General features: G+C 54.2%; 1 protein-coding gene across 4 annotated transcripts in view; it reads right to left on the bottom strand.

Moving 5' to 3' along the window:
- Positions 1-21,512, bottom strand: part of SLC45A4 (solute carrier family 45 member 4) — a 91,741-nt gene that overhangs the window by 61,667 nt on the left and 8,562 nt on the right. Inside the window, exon 1 of one of the 4 annotated variants that reach the window (XM_087447396.1) lies at positions 14,337-14,478. The exons of the other annotated variants lie outside the window; for them this stretch is intronic. The gene's annotated coding sequence lies outside the window, so the exon portion shown is untranslated. Of the gene's footprint in view, positions 1-14,336; positions 14,479-21,512 lie in introns of those variants that run through there. 4 annotated transcript variants of the gene reach the window in all.

Below are 21,512 nucleotides of genomic sequence, written 5' to 3'. Positions count from 1 at the left end.
AGCCCTAAAACGCGCATCCCCTTTGATCCTGCAGTCCCACTCTTTGGAACTCATCGTGGAACACAGAGCCACAGGCTGCTCACCACACCACTAAGAAACCTGAAGTATCCAAACAAGATGGGTTAAATAAAGTATGGCATGTCCGTACACAAAATCATGCTGTGTGACTACTTGTTGACATGGAACCGTACCTAATATTAAGTACGAGAAGCAGGTTATAAATCAAGTACATACTATGATCACATCACATTTTTTAAAAAGGTACGGATGCAGAAAAAATGGTCTTATCTCTGAGTGATTTGTAATTATATTCTTTCTGCTTCTATATGACCTAAAATTTATTTTTAATGAAAAAAAACCCAGTAAATTACCTTTAAAAATAGATTTCTGGTTGCTCCACCCAAACATCATATAAGATCGTGATCTGTGGTATGACATTCAGGAGTGTCTTACAATGATGAAGCTGAATCTCAAATGGCCTAGGCAGTGCCAACACAGGCTTGCGATGACAAGCAGCCCCTAAGAGGGGTAGATGGGGGAGTGGAGGGGGCAGCAGGTCTGACACGCCGCCTGTGAACTCACTGAGCCACTGGCAGGTCCACTTAGCTGGTTCAGACTCAGAGCTGATTACCAAGAACCACCTCAGAAGCCTTCCCTGATCCGACATCAGCATTAAAGTGACAGACTATTCTGCAACCTTACCCAGGAAAGCAGCAGACCTCTCCCGAGTGTCCCGGTCCACGCAGGCTCTTCACTCCTACTGTATCCCTGGTGGGGCACTTCACCCAGCGGCTAGTCCCGTTTCCAAGCACAGTCACAGGGCTTCTCCTTCAACAGCAGCCCTCACCCTCCTGCAGCTCAGATTTCGCTCGGCTTTATTTAACCTTCTCCCCACTGGACTAGTCAAGCACCTACCCCTAGCTGCACCACCGCTTCCTTTGTTCATCCTGATTCTCCCATGATGCACTGCACTCAGGGGTACTTACAGTCAGCCTTGACGACCAGGCACGTGCCCATCAGGGAGAAAGAGGAGTCGACCACTCTTTTCTCTTCTCTCCAGACCAAAAGAGACAAGACCAAGAAGCTCTGCACCAAGGTCTAAGACAGGTCTCCGTGGGATTAACAAACTCGACCTCTCGTCCAGGTGATGCACAGCGTATCCTTCCCTGCCTCCGGCCCAGACAGCGCTGGGCTCTCAAGGCCAAAGGCCTCATTTGGGTTTCTTGGCTGAAAACACCAACGGGCACCTTTCCAACTCATTAATCCGTGGGTGCTGTCGTCCCCCAGCCTAAGCACTGCCCTCCAGGATCGGATTACCGTCTGTGAGCCAGCAGCAGAATGCTGCCTCCAGCCAGTGCTGAGAACGCAGCAACAGGAAAGAGAGCCTGAGCTGGAAAGGAGGCCCAGAATTCCTATGCACCTGCCACCCAGGGGAGCGCTGGTGGAAGCGCTAGACTGTTCTAAGTATGCCTAACACGAGGGTGAGAAGTACATAACCGCCTCCTACAAATTGATACCCACACCAAATGGTGCAAATGCACATACAGCCAACCCAATGGGGTCATAACCTTCCCTTCACCATCTTGGGAGACTAGCAACCTCCATCAACCTCGCCTCATCGGGATGCTCAATGCTGACGCAAGTCACATAATGACCGAGAGGTCAATATGATCAGGAGGCCGCAGGGAACACCATAAATACAAAGAGGGACCACTGACTTTCCCTGAGGAGTAACGTCTGGCCACTAAGCTGGACAAGAGTTTATGAAACTGAAGCATAAGAGTCTTTAAAACCTGGGAAAATAATTAAAATCAAGCTATTCTGGGCACATTGGAGTCCTCAAGGATGTAAATATACTCTATTTACTTTATGTAAACTCAACATGACAGGATGACCCAGACGTGCTATCACACACAGACGTCACAGGTGCTAAAACGAACGGGATTAAGACAGGCTGGATTTTACCTCCACTGGAAATAAATGCTAATTCACATAAGTCACCGATTTCAGATACGGCACTTCCCATCCAAGAGTCAGTCACACTCCGTGCCTGTACACACCTCTGCATCTCCCCCAGCTCGCCCTGGCACGGGCGGCTCACGTTCCAACAGTCCTCGCACCAGACAGCGAGTGCTTTCAACATCTTGGCAACAGGTGTCAAATATATGAACACACAGCACTAACCATGGGGCCTTACTGCTTATGATGGATTTTCAGATGCATTAAAAATAAATGTTAGGGAGGGCCAGCCCCGTGGCTTAGCGGTTAAGTGCATGCACTCCGCTGCTGGCGGCCCGGGGTTCGGATCCCTGGCGCGCACCAACGCACCACTTCACTGGCCATGCTGAGGCCGCGTCCCACATACAGCAACTAGAAGGATGTGCAACTATGACATACAACTATCTACTGGGGCTTTGGGGGAAAATAAATAAATAAAATTATAAAAAATAAAAAAAATAAGTGTAAGGCGGACAGAGTTTCCGTTTGGGAAGATGAAAAAGTTCTGGGGAAGGATGGTGGTGATGCTGTACAAGATTGTGAACGTATACTTAACGCCACTGAACTGTACCCTTAAAATGGTTAAATGGTAAATTTTATGTTAGGTAGATTTTACCATAATAAAAAGTAAATAAATATAATATGAGAGACATATCTAGACACGACCCGGAAAGTCATTTAGCAAGAAAGGGGGTTCTCCCCCTTTGTAGAAACTCAGTGCATCCCCAAACAATTCAGCCAACCACCAATCTTTTAAACACGGATTTTGAAACCCACAAGGACACTGGGGTACGGACAGGGATAAAAACCTCTGTGGCAGCGTGGAGACAGCAGGAAGACGCTGGACACACACTGCCCAGCCCCACTGCGACTGGCAGCAGCTCAGAGTGCAGCTCAGGGAAGTCGGGAAGGAGGGAGACACAGAGACACGAGTGAGAGACAGACAGCGACAGAGGAGGAACAGCAAGACAACAGGACAGGGGGAGTCAGCTGACCCAGGAGGAAGTGCCTGGCCCCTGACTAAGGTCCCGAAAGGGCACAAACACCGCTGCACAGGCGCCGAGAGCCAGCCCGGGTCTTGCCGGGTGCCCATGCTCAAGCAGGGCCACTCTGACCTGTTTGGTGAGTGCACATTTCCCGGCCTCCAGCCCCTAGGGCAGCCCGTCTCAGCCCCTCTCTGCACCCCCAAAGGCCAGACACAAGGGCCCTGCCCGCCTAACACCCTTACCCAGGCTTCCCCAGCCCCTGGTGAAGTTCAACTGTTTCCAGAGCTCCCTCTCCAGTTCTCGCCACCCCACCCCGGCCACACACGAATCACCGTGACTGTCCCTGCACACATTCCGCAAGACCCCATGTTAAAAAAGACAGAGGCCCAAAATAGTCATTTGCCGCCATGACAGCAAACCAAGACTTAACTGCAGTTGCAGCCTATCCCAGAAGTGACCTTTACGACCTTCTGAAACGCCCTGATCCGCATGGGCGAGGGAAGGTGCCGGATGGAAGACGCCCAGGCCCGAAACAGTGTCTTCTCTTCTCTGCTAGTAACTCCCTACCCTACCCTCCTTCTGCCTATAAAAGCCTTCTATTTTGCATGAGTCCTCGGAGCACCCTTCTGGCTGCAATGGGATGCTGTCCGATCCACGAACCGCTTAATAAAGCCAATTAGGTCTTCACACTCACTTGGTTTAATTTTGTTTTTTTCATATCCATACCTGGACTTTGCTGGCACAGTTCTCGTCTCCTCCCGCCCATGCCCGCCCCTCACCACTTGTTCCGCGACGTGCCTGGCACAAGGCAGGGGCTAGCGAACGGAGGAGCACTTGTCGGGGCCGGGCCCCTTGGCTCTGTCCCCACAAGGAGGCATTGCCACACCTCCAACCCGCCCAGGCGAGAGCACCGAGGGCTGCCAGGTACAGGAAACAGATGCTGAAGAAGATCCAGGAAGTGGCTCCTTTTACACCCTCAGGAGAGTTAACACCCTCAGGAGAGAGCTGTACTTGATTTGTTTTTAAGGAACAATAAGTTCACCATCAGTGTGCTTTCCTTTAGACCTGACCACACGTAAGTAATACCATCTACCCCACATTCTTGTTATTTCTATCACTTTTTCTTTCCTGGTGAGGCCAGTTTTCCCTCTGGAAGGAGGTACCTCCAGGTTTACAGGGACAATTCATAAAAAGTTACAGCTCCAAGTAAAAGTCCACATTCCTGAAAAGCCTGCCAATCATAAAGTGAGTAACACCTGAATGTATTACGGAAAAAGCCGCACGTGCCAGGCCTCCCCTCCCCCAGCACATGCCAAACGCTTGCCAGCAACAAACAAAAACCGCATGGATAAAGACCCCTTTACAAGAACAGCCAAAACAATTCCATCTGTTAACAGAAACTAACTGCTGAATTAAAGGCTGCAAGTTCAAACACAATCTGGCTATTGTAAACCGCCTCAGTTTATCAATGTAACAATGCCTCTCTTTCAAAGACTGATCAAGTTCTCTGCAAATACTCAGCTCTCCAGCATTTTTAAGATACTTTGCAGGATAAATATTAGCTTGAGACTTGCCTACATGAGAAGTGAAAGCTGCCCAAGCAGCACTTTTAAAAAGAAAGCAAAGAGGAGCAGCGGCCAGAGGGCAGCCAGCGGTGGCCGGGCCCACTCCCCGCTCACCCTGCCCGTGGCCAGGAGACAGCACTCGTGCCCGGGGCCGGGCCCCCACACGCCCTCTGGCCCCCCGTCCCAGCGCTGCAGCTCCGTCTCCTGATGGGGGGCACGGAGCCAGGCACTCAAAAACCAAAACCACCCTGGCAAACAGAAAAAACCGGAAAATGGAGTTAATTAAAAGGAGAGATTTTAAGATAATTGTTGGGATGAAAGAGAACAAGGAGCATTACGCTTAAATTTGATTTAAACTGAATTTCTTGCAAGACAGTTAAGTAGCCTGGATGACCAAATGCAGAACAGCACAGGGAGAACAGGCCCATCGCCCAGGCCACAGGACCCTGCCACGGCAGCCATGCCGCCAATCCCCACGACTGACGCCAGATGGGACCTACCCCTCACTTCACCTGAGGGGATCTTCTTCCAGTTATACACTAGCTTGGAAGCAAACTCAGAACAGAGCCAGCCGCAGCACAGGTGACATGGAAGCCTTCCCCAACAAGGCACCCACTCAGTGTGACCACCAGGAGCCGGCTCTCCTGAACCAGGTGCGCTAAGGGACCTCAGAGAGCACGGCCTCGTGCGTCACAGGTGGGGACGTCAAGCTCCGAAAGGGTCAGCCAGGGGCCCACAAGGCCGAGCCACGGACCCCGGCTTGCACATCCTCATTCTTCCGATGCCACGCTCTGATCTCATTATGCTCCTCCTAAAGCTCCTTCTAAAACAAAGCGGCATGAGGAACGTTCTCCCAGCGTCTCCGGAGTTAACCTGTGACGCACTCGAAACAAGTGAGGCTTCCTAACGTGACTGCAGGAAATGGTGCAGAGAAACGGACTGCCAGGTCTGAGTCACACACACAGGCTCTCACGAGAGCTGTGACTGGGACACCCGGAGCTCAGCTCCCCCGTCTGTAAATGGGGACGACACCTACACTCTGTTCTGAGGATGCAACAACGCAGATGACTATGCGGTCCTCAACGCAGCAGGGTCTCAAGAAAGGGAGCTGCTGCTGTCACAGCCCTGAAGCTGGGGAGCAGGACAGCGGCCACCTCCGACAACACTCAGATAGGACGGTGCGGAAAACTGCCTGGCACAAGCAAAGCCTCTGTCCAACTCCATCACGGAGGATGCGGTGTTCAGGTACTTAGCACTGAAGGAGACAAATAACAAAAAAGAACAGAGAACCACCTAACAGAATTTAACTTACTAAACTCGGTCTAACTTCTGTTTGGATGGTCCAGAAGCATGAGTCATCTAATAATGAAGATACCATCGGTCTTATGAGAATATTAACCCAGAGTCGTCACTAAAAGGGGTAAATTTTTGTTGGAAAATTCTGTTTCTATGCAGTTACCAGAAGCCAGGTGTAGCCTGCTGCTTCACTGCAGACGGTCCGGAGCACGCTTACCCACATCACCACGGACCTCCGTGTCGCCTCGCACAGGACCTTCCCCGCCCCTAGGAATGCTGACCAGCCAGGAGGGAGGTCGGCTGGGTAAACAGGAGTGCTGGCGAGCAGGACGGTGGCGGAGAGCAGGGCTACCTCCCTGGCCACCTGTGGAGGGGTGGACACCCGGACACCGACCACGTGGCAGTCCAGGACACGGCCCCTTCCGTTAAGGCGCCTACGAGTGGAGGTGGAAGTGAGAGGAAAACCTCTCCCTAAACGCACAGCCAGCCCGTGAGAGCTGCCCCAAGGCCGGGGTGTCAGAGGGGGCAGGGGGAGCCCCCTTCCCCGACGACGGAGGGCGGCGGGCAGGCCGGGACGACTAAGGAGGCGGCTGCACTGAGGCCCAGGCGTCCTGCCGGGGACGGAGCACAGAGGTTTTGGACTCGATGGTCAACAGGAGCAGGGCAGCTGGCTCACTTCACCGTGGCCAGGGGTGTGCCAGGCACCTTCTGGCGACGGGGACGGCAGGACCCGCCCTGCCCCTTCGTGGAGACACCCATGGTGGGCAGCATGTGGACGCGGGCCAACACAGCCCAGGGGCAGGAAGAGGTGCTGTCCAGGAGTTCTGCAGCACCGAGGGTGGTGGGGGCCACCAGTGCAAAGGTGGGGGCAGGAGCTCAGACTTGACCCAGGTCAGCCGTGGGGCTTCCAGGAGCCTGAGGCAAACGTAAAAGAACCAAAAGGAAACTCCTTCAGAAGGGGGACAGGTGTCTCGCAATTATCACGCTCCAGGTCAAAGACCATCGAGGCTAGAAGAGCTCAGACAAGGTCCTGCCCCACCAGAACCTCAGAGGAGAAACGGGCCCGGGAGGCCAGGGGCTCCCAGCAACGACAGTGACACTGAGCTGACCCCAACACCGACTCCTCCTGCCCTCCCAGGTACCCCCCGGCTAGGGTTTCCTCCAAGTTCCTGAAAACTGGATGTCTGTTCTGAAGGAGGCCCCGAAAACTTGTAAGTAGCCTGTCCTGCGTGCTCCCGTCTTGATCAGAAGAAATTACAAACGTGCCCCTTACTGCGCATCTTTGACTGCAACTCAGATCCCCGTGGCCTGTGGGTCCCTCACCACTCTCTAGATGTCCCCACCTCCCCCGTCCTGAAGTCCTGCCCCACTGGCAGCATCTCCCTGAACTAGTCTCCATCCCTCACTCCTCTCTCTGACTTTCGAGGCCCCTTGCTGCTCTGTCCCCCGCACGAGGCCTGGCCAGGATACGAGGGACACGCAGGACATTCTGTGCTCAACTCGGCCCCTCCCGCCACCCCACCCCTCATACCTTCCGTCTGCTATTCCCCTGCTTTCACCTTCCTCACCCCTCCAAAATAACAAATTTGCACTAGTCGTCGTCCAAGGTCCCGGCTACAAACAGCAGACGACCTCTGAGAAGTCAGCCACCCTCCCCATGGAGGCAGCAATGCCTTTGAGATTTGGGACAATGTTGCATGAGTCTGCTGTGTCCCCTTGGTGCTGGGACAAGCAGCCACAGTCTGGGGGCCTGAGCGAGTCTCCTTTCCTCCTGAAGCTCCAAGGCTACTTCTCACCTGGGCGTCTGGGAAGTGAGACAAGCTGGACGAGACCAGAACTCGAGGCGGCAGCCTAGGGCCTGCAGGATTTAGCATGGCCTCACACCCAGTCCAGCGGGGGGCACTGGCACGGGGAGACTCAGCAGATCTGCCAGCCTGCCTCCACCGTAGGCCCAGTCCAGGTGGCCAGCAGGTGTTTCTGGCCAAGGCTGCACGCCATACAGGGAAGCATCGATAGCCACCCGAACCACCCCTGGAATGTCTGTTATTTCATGGTTCGTTGTATCCGAAACCTGTCATAAGCCACGTAATTCCTACCCCACAACCTCACCACCAAACTACACCCACATCCTGAGCTTACACAGACCCCATCAAGGCGAAAGCCGAGCCTAAGACACCCCAAGGATGCCAGAAGCCTCTGCACTGGAGAAGCTGCGGGCACTGAGCGCCTCTCTCCACGGGCAGGCAGTGGCCTGCCTCCACGCAGGGCCATGCCTAAGGTGGAGGAAAGATCCCCGCTCAGCCTGCAAGTCCTAGGCCCACCTACAGCTTCCAGTCCAGTGCCCTGGGACAGGTGGGAGAGGAGGGCAGAATGGAAGACAAATGAGGACGCTCGTGACACTGCAGCCTGGCACGTCTCAGCTTTTCCAGAAATCCCAGGCATCGATATCAGCTCCAACTCTGCCTACACTTCTAGGGTGGTCCCAGGGGGCCCACCAGACAAAGAGCGCCGAAGGGGCTGCAGTTGGTCAGCTTTTGGCTACACAAACGCAAAGCTTCAGGAATGCTGCTGCTGTTCCTCTGCAGCTCGAAGGCACAGAAGACAGGCAGCAACACGGACACAGGCCAGGTCCCGCTGACACTCCTATCTAGAGACCCGACGGCAGAGCGATGGAGTACGGGTGGACGGCGCAAAGTGACAACTCCAAGTGCCACAAGGTGTTTCCAAAGCCCAAGCCTGCCCCTCTGTCTCTAAGTCCTGCAGCGTCTCCACGGTATAAATCACAACACGCTCCTCGGGAGCACGGGTCACTTAAAAGATGGAAAACACCAGACACGGAGTGTTCTTATGTTGATCCTAAGAGTACGGACACATTGTAACGACGGCAGAAGAAACCCTTTCTTCACTGGCTTTAACTACGGGTATAAGCACTTTGCTTTACCCTGAAATTCAATGACGACAGTGACCTTCTGCAACTCACTTGTGAAAATGCTGAGGTTTGTGATCTGAGAAGGAAGAGTCCCAGAGGGAGCGCGCAGTCACAGGGGAAGCTGGGCGGGTAGAGTTTGCAGCTCAGATGAGGGACAGGCAGCCTCAGGACCAGAGGGGCAGGTGCTGCTGCAGGAGCGGGAAGGGCACTGCCTAAGGGCCTGACGCCAGCCGGCAGCTCGGGCGGGGAGGGGCCAGCCGGCGCCACACCCCCACCGTGTCAGGATGGAAAGCTGGCTGGAGCTAGCGAGGATGTCTGGTGTCTGTACAAATGTTCCTCTCAGGGGAAACTCTGAGACAGAGACTCCAGGACACCTTCATCCTCTTCCTCATTTGCCACCTGAAAACGAGCTGCTCTTCCCATTCTGAAACGGACCACAGGCCAAAACCTTCTACAGTGAACAGCCACCCAAAGAAACAGGTCACCAGATCCAAAACACTTCTCATCTGGCCAGTGGCCCAAGGCAATTCTATTCGGTTTATGTGGTTACAGCGGAACTCTCCCTGGGGATAAAAATCCTAATCCAACCCCAGTCGGCCGGTCTGTGTAAGGCCCGCAAAGAGGGCCGAGATGCAGGAAGCTTTCTGCTCCCTCAGGTGGGTCCTCCAGGTGCTGCCGCCCCGGCCCAGATGCTGTCTCCACTGGAGCCTCACCACGGAAGAACAGAACCGCCCGCTCAGCTGTGTCTCCCTCAGGCATCCACAGGGCCCCCGCCCCAGCTGCCCAGCGAGGCTGACAGCAGAGAATGGGGGACCTGCAAAGGCCGGCACAGAACCAGATCCAGGGCTGAAAGTGGGCTCAGGGTCCTCCCAGCTCCAAAACGGGCTTCTTCCCCCCATCACCAGGCCAGCTCCCTCTATGGCCTCCCCGCGGCTCATCACTTTCAGCGGCCCAGTGAGTGCAAGTCAGATCCCGCCTTCACCACGTGGTCCTCGGCCAGCCGTCTTCCATAAGGGCGGCCACAGGAACAGCGACCACACTCAACACCAGCCAGGCCAGGGGTCATGACACCTCAAAGGCTTCCACTCACCTAATATTCCAAGCTCAGAGTCCACGACCTCACGCCGGCCCCTGCCTGGGCTGGAATATAGGCAGCTCCCCATGTTTCTTCCCCGCTACACACGTCGGCTCAACCATCACTAAACCATCACTGAGTCCCCACTCCAGGGGGACAGGCCTCGTGCTCCGCCCAGGCCAGAGCATGGGCCATTTTCTGCAGCAGGACCCACACTCCCGGCGTATAAAGTCCACCAAAGTGGACTGCCTCACACAGACTTGTCTGTCCAACTCCTGTGAGGCCTGCATTCTCGTCAACGCACATCCATGTCCATCTTCATTAAGATATTTCCTGAGGACGTGCACACCCCAGTTGGGAAGATACTGTCCCCGAAGACAAGGACCCACAAAACATGACGGAGAGGCAGAAACAGGACGCACGGCAGAAAGCCCGTGAAGTGAGTCCAAAACACTGAAGCAGCAGAGGAAGGAGCCGCTATACGCTCGGATCTGTACGCTTCCCGACACACACCCGCACTGCAGCGGCTTTCCACGCCAGGATGTTTGCAAACAGGAGATTTTAGTCTTTCCCCAGAGAATCCCTAACAATGCTAAATAGTGAGGTTTAGCAGTGATTGCAGATGGAGCACCCTCAACGCTTCTAGAACCAGTGATGGTGCTTTTCACCCTTTGATGTCAGTCCACAAGCTGGGTGGACACTGCTTCTCAGGAAACAACCGAGGCTGTCAGCATGAAGTGGGGGCAGGGGGCACGTGGAGGGCGGGCGGGGGGCGTCACTCTGGGCAGGAGCAGGGTACGCGGAGTCCCTGGTGGCTCCTCTCTGTCACTGACTGCACACACAGCGTGGGGAGGCCACGCGCTGGCTTGGGTGAGCTGCTACCCACGGGGGAACCCCAATCAAATACCCTCTCCTGGGAGCTCCTGGGTGACAGCTGCCTCCAAAAGGCAAGAGGGAGACAGGCCCGGATCCAGCCTCTGAGGGGCCCCTGCACCAGGACCCAAATCTCCGCCTGTGCCCCCACCCAGCCCCCGGGAGGCAGGGCTCTGAACTCATGATCCCTCTTCCCCCCCAGCTCCCTGCTGGAAACAGGGGCTTGGGAACAGAAAAGGAGGACCTGCGGTGGCTATGGCACATGTGTCACCAGCCTCCCGAGCCCCTCCCACTGCGCCCCCAGGAAGCTCAGTCTGGAGGAAGCCTCGCACGTACACTCACTAGAAACAGACCAAGGCAGAGCGAGATAAGCAGGCCAGCCTGCAAACGGATCTTACTTGTGCTTTTAAAAGCAGCTTTTAAGTAGCACGTTCTCTACTTAAACCACCTTAAATCCTTCCCAGAATAAAGCAAGTAGAAGCAGAGTAACAGGTTTAGTTCAAAAGCGTGTTTCCCCATGGAGGCACACTGAGAACAGCGAACCGCATCCCTCTGCGCCTGGCCCGGATCCAGGCCCTGCTGTCCCCAGAAGCCTGGCCCACAGCACATGACCCCTCCTGCAGTTTACCAGGAGACGCTCCTGTCTGTCCACTTACTAGTGGCCCTTGCCTTGATCCCACTGTCTATCGCATCCACGCCTTCCCCGTAAGTTCAAGACTACTGGAGAAAACAAGGAGCTGCGCTTTACAGACCACGCAGACGCACAGTGAAGCCAGTAAACAAAGCGACTGCTCCACGCCAGCTGAGGGGGGCTCTTCGGGTCTGCCGGAGGGCTCACACCTTCAGTTAGGATTCATCCCTGCGCACTAAGAACTCAGACAGGCACAAGCAGCAGGGCAGGACGCCACGGCCACTGCAGGGCCCTGAGTGAGTGGCTCACCTCCCCAGGCCATGAGCAAAACGGCAGGGTGTGAGCAGAGCACGTTCCCTGCTCCTTCCCCGTCCACAGGCTTTGATGCTACAACTTTAAACTGCACACCGAGGGCATAACCATCACAGCAGAAAGGCCTGCAGGGCCAGCAAAAAGCCTGTAACAGACACGCTATAAACTCCACACACCTCACTCTTTCTTCAAGACTAATTTTAACAGAGAGAAGACATAACCGCAGCTAACAAACCTTTCCTTGCGGATATAATTTACAGCATCATGACTCAGCTGCCCTGACAGCCTAATAGGTGAGGTCACCTGGATGCCTACTGGTGTCTTCACAAGGGAACAACCTACACACAGGGCAAGGAGAGCAGGCTGTGCACCTCCCAACAGCCCCTCCCAACTGGGACCACCTTCGCTGGCCTCCCACCTCCAAGGCCCTCGGAGCCCCAGGCTGGCCCCTCATTAACCCTTCACGGTGCATCTGGATTTCCAAACTCCTTCCGGACTAGTTGGTTGAACAGCCAATTAAAGGCAGTTAACTAAAAATATGAAAATTATTTATGTATTTGGTTAAATTATTTATGTATTTGGTTAAAGGGACCACCTTCGCTGGCCTCCCACCTCCAAGGCCCTCGGAGTCCCGGGCCGGTCCCTCATTAACCCTTCATGGTACATCTGGATTTCCAAACTCCTTCCGGACTAGTTGGTTGAACAGCCAATTAAAGGCAGTTAACTACAAATACGAAAATTATTTATGAATTTGGTTAAAGGGGTTATTCTTTTGGGGATCTGACAAGTCTATCAAGAAAAAACTTTAGGCCATAAAAGGGTCAGTGCGCCAAGGGTCAGCCCACCACCCTCCTCAAGTGCTGCCTCGGGGCAGCAGGCTCGCTGCCAGGCCAACAGCCTCTCAGCCAGGAGTGTCCAGGGCCCGGTGCTCAGACTGCAGCCAGGTGGGACTGACAGCATCTCTGGCAGCAGCAGAGCAGCACTCTCGGGCCTCCCAGGGCACACGCACAAGGGCCCCTGGGCAGGGTGCATGGCGAGAAGAGGTGCAGGACCCTCAACTCCCCCCTTTCTCCTACCTTCTTCTGCCTACTTGTGGGTCACGCCCAGGCCAGCCCTCCCACCCTGCTCCCAGGATCCCAACTCTCCCAACCTGGATCGCAACCTCCTCTTGCAGGCAAGCCAGTCATTCACTACACCCCCCAAAGCTAGTCCCCACACAGCCCCGGGGATCCAGCTTGCGCACACGAGGAACCAGCACGCAGAGACGACGTCCAACAGACCCACCTGCTCTCACTGCTTCATTCTCTTCACAATCCTTCTGGATTCCACAGCATCTGCCAGGACAAGCAGCCCTCCAGCCTGGTGGTCGGTCGCCCTCTAGCCTCCTCCAGCTCGGCCTCCCTGTGCTCCAGCCCAGCTCGGCCGCTGCTTCTTCCTCTAAGTGGCCGCGCCATCCCTGCAGTTTGGAATGTCGGCTCTGCCCCGCCGTCAATCAAGGCATGCGCGCCAACAGCCAAGACAGAAAGTCCTCCACGCTCCCCCACTGGACCTCACCCCCTCGCTCCTGAGAACTGCATAGCCGCTGATCTAACGACATCCTCAACTGCTCTGTGTGGGTGCGTAACTGCACCTGAAACTCTGAAAGCACTTCTACAAGCCAACCACTATTCTAGACGCTTTATATTTCGTAACCAATGCTCGCAGGAGTCCAGTGCGGGGAATACGGTTATTAGCACCAATTCACAGATGAGGAAACTGAGGCACAAAGGGCCAAGCCCTTGCCCGGAAGATGCAGGATTAGAACCGCTGGGCACTGAGCAGGACCGGGACAGCAGCCCTGGGCAGTGCCTCCTCCCAGCGCTGGCTCGAGCCCCATTCTGGCCTTGCTTTTCTGTGGGAATCCTCCTGCTCCAGACGCGGATGTCAGGAAGATGCTGACAGAGGCCCCTAGAACTTCGAGGCTCGGTCCGGGCTGCGTTCGAGATCTGAGTCAGGAATCTGGAGAAGCTGACAGCGGTGGGCAGAGCCGGGGGATGGAGAAACAGTACCTGCACACACGCAGGGTCTCAAGAGGAGGCTGCCGGTGGGGCGGGGTGGAGTAAGAGAGGGGAGGGCTGTGCTTGTGCTCTTGCTGGAAGAAGTTAAAACCTGGCCTGAGCAGACTCTCAGTTTAAAAGTCCTTTACTTCTCTCTCCATACTTTATAGATAACCATCAGTGTAAAGCATCGAGTCACAAAGATGTTATTTGACTCATGGCTTCCCATTACGACAAGGATTCCTATCTTTAGGGCAGCAGATGGGGTAAGACTGCTGAGAATTATCAGTAACTGTTCATACTAAAGCTGTGTTCTCTTTATTTGAAGAGGACGAAGAGGTGATTTTATAAACGGGTGGGACTCCGGGTTTTCCCAGCTTAGAAGAGCTGGGCTGGCCTGCCAAGAAGCTGGCTGCCAACGTCCGGAGAAGCCAGGCTGGAAAGGATCACACGTCCTGTCTTGAGCGCAACTAAGTAGCCACATGCCAGAGACCTGCAGGGTCCCTGGTGGCTGTGGCCTCTGCAGAGGGGACCTCGAGGGAGGCCAGCGGTGAATGCTGGAGAAAGCCAGCAGCCCCGGGTCCTCCAGGCCAGCCAGGGAAACAGACTCTGGGCAAAGCAGGCCCCTCACTCACCTCCCAGCTCCTCTGAATCAGGAGTCAGTCAAGCACCTTCTCTGCCTGCGGGCCCAGGATGCAGAGGCGGCTCGGGGGACTCCTGGCACTGCAGCTTCAGACCCGCAGGCACAGTCTCCTACGAAACACATCATGCCTCACTTCATCAGTGAACATGAGCTAGCGGAGAACTCAAACCCTGACAGCTAGACATCCCCCCAAAGAATTTTAAATAAATGAAATATATGTTATTATATACTATATAATACATTATACACAAACATTATATATGTATAATGATGTATTACATATATTACACTATATAGCTAAATAAAATGTGTATAATATATATGTAATGTTATAATATACAATTTATTGCAATATAATACTACATCATATATGAATATATTTATAAGTCCAGGGCGCTCTCATGCCGTGGTACATATCTGGCTACGGGATTAACTACAGGTGCACATGCAGAGCTGTAACCTGGTGGCCCCTCTTCCGGGACTCTCTGGTGCTGACACCAAGGTCCCACGTGCTGCAGCTCCCAGCCTGACCTGGCCACCTCGGCCACCTGAGTGCCCCGCCTGACCTGGCCACCTCGGCTCAGCTCAGCTGAGGGTCAGGAACTCCATCCTGCCACTCCAATAGTCTTATCTCAATGTGACACTGCTTAATTCTTCTGGACAAGGCCACTCTCCACGGCACTCACTGCTAATTTTAGCCACCCTACATTTCCCCACAAAGTAAACTGGAGCACCCCAATGTCACCATCACGACAGCATGCCAACAGTCCCTCTAGATGGCATTCTGCGGTCCAGGTTTTCAGACTCGCTAGTGCCTGAGACACATGTCCCGAGTCTGATGGGTGGTCACTGCTAATCGTGGTCACAACAACAAGGAAACACAATCGACCATGATCCTCGGGGTTATCTCTGACACACTCCTCACAGGGAGAGACTGGCCCCAGGCCAGCGCCAGCCCAGCACCGGCCTGCTTCCGGAGCTGCTGGACGCACGGGTTCACGTGGCTCCCAGGCCCGGCACCCCGTCCTCAGGATTCCAGAGACAGCCCAGGCGCCCATCCTGCAGCGTTCGCGGCCTCGGCTCCAGAACAGAGGGTCCTCTGCTGGGGCCCAGAGACAGGGGAGCTGGGGAGGACCGTCCCTGGGTGGGTGTTAGGAGGACCCATAAGCACTCCTTAAAGTATACACAAAATGGTGTCTTTTTGCATTTTTGTGGGAAAGAGATCCATAGCTTTCACCAGATTTTCAAATGGCTCCAAGACCCAAAAAAGTTTAAGAACTATCCCAGTTAGAGAAATGGGGAAGGAGGAAGTAAATATGGTCACTCAGCTGGTTAAAGGGATTTTTGCTGTGATATGATTATTACATAATCTTTTCATAATTTTTAAAAGTCAGTCCTTCCTTTTGTAGTTTCCTTTAGCACTTAGTTGAGCAATTTAGGTTCACACCAAAAAAAAAGGGGGGGGGGTGACAGAGACAAAAAAAACCAGAAAGATACATTCTAAATTTAGGAAAAACTATAAGGGCCAGCCCACATTATCACAGAGCTGAGACTTTTCTGGAGCTCATCAAACAAAGTCACAGTGACATCAGAAAGTAAAGCTCAAACCACAATTTCTAGAACTGATCCTAAAGGACTGGGCAAAAGTATGAACAACCACAAGTAAAACGACTATCACTCTGTCAAATAAAGTCAAGTCAGGCAGGCAGGTGATGGCGTCCGGGTCGAGCCCTGGATGGATGGTACTGACCCGGCTCCCCAGCACAATAATGAGCTTGTTCTGCACATTTTGTACACGGTTTTAGCTCATTCGTTCTGAAAAGTAACCCAGGACAGACCGAGCTGGGGAAAGACTGAGCGAGAAAAAAACAGATCAGCGAAACGCTGGTCTCGAGTTGCATAACCAAAACACGAGCCACACTCTAGATAAAACCTTAATCCAATCTGCACACTGCGTTTGAACAAGGGGTCCGGCCATCAGCTCTCTCCCTCAGATCCAAGAACAGTCATGCTCTTTCCACCGTGCCTGCTCGAGAGCTGGCTGCCACTGGCTGCCCGGTGCAGGGCAGAGGCATCACGGTTAGGACACTGGATCTATGCAAGGCTCTCCCTCCTCGTCCAACCTCTCACTGGATTCCTACCATGCACGTATTATGGGCTGAAGGCTTCAGACTGCCCTCAAGTTGCTTCAAGGCCGCCCAGGAGACAACGGAAGCCCACCTGCAACCCTAGGAAAGGAGAAAGTGGCACACACACGTGAGGCCTGACACATCCTGAGCACAGTCACAGCTCGCCCTGGACCCACCAAGCCCCTTCGGTCTGAGTTTCTCAGCTACACTGCCCAACGCAGTTCCTTCCCTCTGCCATCTCTCCAAGACCCCAAGTTACCAAAAACCTAGAGCCATCAGCTCCAACCAGAGAACCACGCCAGGCGACCGGAAGGCCAACAGGCTAGTCACACACACACGCACACTCCACCCCAGGGAGCCGAGGAGAGAGGAGGACAGGGACGGTGAAGGCCTGGCACTGGTCTCCCAGGCTCCTGCCCTGACAGGTCACCACCAGTTGACCCGGCCCCTGTACGGAAAGCCACCCCCTCTCCCACAGCCCCCGTCTCTTGGGTGCTTCTGGCAATTGCTCCTCTCCCCTGCCCCTGGGCCTAGGGGTGACGGCCCCCAGCTGCGGCCAGGCTCCTCCTTGCCAGTGTCCCTCAACCCTGCCCACCCCTCTGTGTGGCCCGTTCTCACTCTCCTTGAGCTACTTGTGGACGCCATCTGCTTCCTGGCAACAGCAGGACACAACAGATCCACTGAGAACATCCTTCCCGACACCAACACACACACACGCACGGTCACCATGGGGCGCTGAGGCTGTCAGTGAGAACAACTCGACCTTGACGCAGCTGTGAAGGACTGATTCTATGAAGTTCTCGATCAACCTGTTACCAAATCAAGTCTGGAACCAGCAGCCTTGAAACTGATGCTCAGGTGCAAGACAGGAGGACGTGCGAGCGGATTCCAGACTGCGCGACACTCAGCGAGAGGCCACGTGTACTAAGGCCCCAACTGCACGGGAGGCATCAGAGATGGTATCACACTCCCAAATCAGTGTCGGCACTCGGGTCAGTGCAAACAAAATGGAACTTAAAGGGAATTCCACATAAACTGGATATGCAGGCCCTAGTTAATGTAAATCAACAATTCACTGTAAAGATGGCAACCTACTTACATCACACCTACAGTCAAAGGGGGGAAAAATGCAGACCGTCCTTGTGAAGTCTAAAATGTGACCAGAGGCTCCACTGCTGACGGTTTAAGGTGTTGCCTTTGGGCTTAGCTTAGAGTGCTGGGGAGGGGGCAGTTATGTTTGGAAATGAATACTGCATCTATAAAATAGTTTTACAATTAAAAAATATATCAATCTAGACAAGATCTTCCTGATGCGAAAATGTGCAAAAGAAAAAGTAAGAAAGAATGGTTTAAAAAAAGGTTGAGAGCCAATACGCACATGAAAACATGTTCAACATCACTAATCATCAGGGAAATGCAAATCAAAACAACACTAAGATACCTCCTCACGCCCGTTAGAATGGCTATAATCACCAAGACAAAAAACTACAAATGTTGGAGAGGATGTGGAGAAACAGGAACCCTCATACACAGCTGGTAGGAATGCAAACTCGTGCAGCCTCTATGGAAAACAGTATGGAGATTCCTCCAAGAATTAAAAACAGAAATACTCTATGATCCAGCTATCCCATTACTATCCAACGAACCTGAAATCAACAATCCAAAGAGGCTTATGCACCCCTATGTTCATTGCAGCATTATTCACTATAGCCAAGAAGTGGAAGCAACCTAAATGTCCCTCGACTGATGATTGGATCAAGAAGATGTGATATAGATATACAACAGAATACTACTCAGCCAAAAAAAAAAAAAAAGACAAAATCGTCCCATTTGCAACAACATGGATGGGCCTGAAGGATATTATGTTAAGCCAAATAAGCCAAAAAGAGAAAGACAAACACTGTATGATCTCACTCATATGTGGAATATAAACCAACACATGGACAGAGAAAACTGTATTGTGGTTACCAGGGGCAATGGGGGTGGGCACAAGGGGTGAAGGGAGACATATATATGGTGATGAACAAACAAAAATGTACAACCCACAATTTCACAATGTTATAAACTATTAAAAAATCAATAAAAAAAAATAAAAAGGTTGAGAAATCCTGGTTTGGGGCTTAAGACCAACTTGTGGCAGAGAATCGGGCCAGGCTGAACTCTGACCAGGAGGATCCTGAGCCCGCAGGCCAGGGTCTCGGGGTCACGGCCCCCTCCACTGCACCCTGCCATTAGCATGGTGTCCCACCAGGGGCAACTGGGAGGGACCTGCCTGGGCTCGAAAGACACTCCACACTCCAAAACGAGAGCGGTCAGGGGTCGCTGGACACAAGTCTGCCTGCCCTTCACAAGAGCAGGGACCTGTCTGCTTCCGCTTGCTGTTGTCTCCCATGCCTGCACACAGTGAGAGCTCGTTGATGCTGAGGAGGCGGCTCAGAGGCATGCACACATGCCCAGGGAAGAGGGCAGAGCAGGGAGAAGTGGCACCAACCAGTGCCAGTCCTGAAATACCTGGTCCCGAGGGGCAACAGAGGGAGAGTGGGAATGGGGCTCAGCCTGACACATGGCTGCCAGGACTCTCGGAGCCCTGAAGGGCTTCTCCAGCCCAGGGCTCATTGGCACTGGTCCTCGTGGTGACCAGCAGTAACTAGAACTCACATCGTGGGGACAGCCGTGAGCATGCCCTGGCAATCCTCGTCCCTCGCAGTGAGCGCTTACTGAATGTGAGCCAGTGTTAGCTATGAGCCCAATGGCAGGACAAGAGACAGCCAGCAGCACAGGTCAGGAGAACAGGGGGCTGCCCCAAGGCCCCGACTTAAAGAGGACAGATAGGCGTGGGAAGCAAGGCTGCTCAAGAGCCCCGAGTGGACCTACTGCAAAGATCCCCAGGGCGCCCAGGAATCCGAGGGGTAGAAGATGCTCCCCGAGGCTGGGCAGCACTGCACTAGTGTCAACTCCTAGGTTGCCGTCTGGGGAGCACCTCCCAGGTGGGCCCACACCCAGGCCTTCTTCGCTTGATCCTCCAGGGCACTGCCAGCTGCCTGGGTTCACAGGTGAGGAAAATGAGCCAGGAAAGGGCAGGTGAGGGACCCAGGTCACCCCACAGAGCAGGGGCAGCAGCTCTCCCAGGCTCCACACTGAGTCTTTCCATGTGGGCTTCAGGAGAAGCCAAGCCTAGAGGTCTGTCTTATGTTGGCCAAGGCGGCTGGCGTCCCAGGGCGGGAAGCAGGAATACACCACAATACAGTGTCCGGGAGAGAAGCCCCTGGCTGGTACGGGAGCCACAGGTCGGGCTGCAGGAGAGACACAGAAGACAGCAGAGGGACAGCACTCAGAAGGCTTGGCAGGGGAGGGTGGCCTGGCTGCAGAGGGTGTGCAGGTGCTCTCTGGGCTTACGGACACTCCCGAGCTCCCTCAGCCCCCAGGAGCCCATGGTGCAGGCCCATGACCATCACGGCTGTTTCTGGGCGGGGGCCCTGGGGCTCACAGAGGTTAAGCAGCGGGTCCCAAGTCACAGAGTCCCTAAGGGAGGCAGTGGGGTCCAGTCTCCGAAGGGTCTCCTGACCTCAGCCTCCTCACCTGCAATCAGCTGGTGGACGTGGCCCAAGGGTGCAGGGCCGGGATTCTCAGCGTCACCACTTTCCAATGAGGTGACCTGTGACAGCCTCTTGACCTCACCAATAAAGATCAGGATATCTCATTTTAAAAATGGGGATACTAACTCCTCACAGGGCTGTTTTAAGCTCACATGTTATCTGAAGCTGTGAGTGTAGCCCACCGGCTCTCACAGACGGCAGGGGCGAGGGACTGCTTTCTCTGGTCCCTCCCACCTGCTGTCTCGCCATGGAATCCCAGACGAAGGAGCTGGTCTGCAGTCCCCATCTTCCCTCGGTAACACCCGGGGCTGCTCAGAAAAGAAGGGACAGAGCAGGCTTCAGCCAAGCAGCTGCCCTGGGAGACCCTGCAGACAGGAGACAGGGAAACCAGGCCAGGAAAGCAGCTGGGTGGGACGGAGAGGGCCACACACTGATCGGGGCAGGGGAGCAGTCAGTCCATCTGCAAACGCACTGAGGTCACACCAAAAAGATTGTCCCTCGATGTACGCAGTGCTGAAGACAGCGCCTTTTCCCATTGATCAAACCGCGCAGGTGGCAGTGCGGTCACATGGACGCCGCTCACAGAGCAGCCCAGGCACTGGGTGCAGACCACTCCCCCTAAGTTGAAAGGCTCTGAGAGAAGTTCAAGGGCTCCGCACCTGCCAGCGGTGCATCTGGGGTCCATCTCGGTCCCGCCCTGTCTCCCTGGCTCTGGTGCAGAGCCCTTGCCCCTCCCGACAGTCCAGGTGGTCAGTCTCTGACAAGGCCACCATCCAAGCTCAGTGGGGCCTGTTTCCTGGCCAAATCACTGGTGACAACCAGGCGGGGTGGTCACTCACTACATCAGATGCAACTGAAGGTGCACCCCACCTCCACTGTCCAGAGCAGCAACCACGCCCTCAGGCCCTGACAGTCAGGCTTTGCTTCTTCCTAAGCCGGTTATAAGAGCCTCCACTTCCAAGAAGTCTCCCTGAACAGCCTCCCCTGAAGGTGGTAATGTCCTCCTGTGTGCTCGACGAGCACTGCATCATTGCTCTTCAGTGTCGCTTCTCTGCTCAGGCTAATACTGCTTTTCCCCCTCCCACCGTCCCTAGGACATTTTCCAGCAGAGACAGTCAACCAGGAGACAGAATTCCAGATGAATTCCTTGATGTCTCTGGGCCTCAGTTTCCTCATCTATGAAATGGGGGTACTACCACTTCCGTGCAGAGCAGTCGAAGTTCAGAGTTAACTCGGGATCTAGGTGACAGTTCACACAGGACCTGACCCCAGCAGGTACTCAGAGGTGCCCGCTGAAGACAAAGGCGTCCGCGGGAGTCCCTGGGGCCGTGAGGACACTGTAAATACTCAGAGAGGTGGGGTGACGCCCCAGCACACCAACACTCAAAGTGCAACGCCACCAGCTTCTACCGGTGACTCAGTTCACCAGAACTAACCACGAGA

Source organism: Ceratotherium simum, chromosome 23 (assembly GCF_057802395.1).
Source record: "Ceratotherium simum simum isolate JZ-2026a chromosome 23, ASM5780239v1, whole genome shotgun sequence".
Classification (NCBI taxonomy): Eukaryota; Metazoa; Chordata; class Mammalia; order Perissodactyla; family Rhinocerotidae; genus Ceratotherium; species Ceratotherium simum.
Note: the sequence above shows the minus strand (reverse complement) of the source record. Positions and strands in the feature narration are given on the sequence as shown.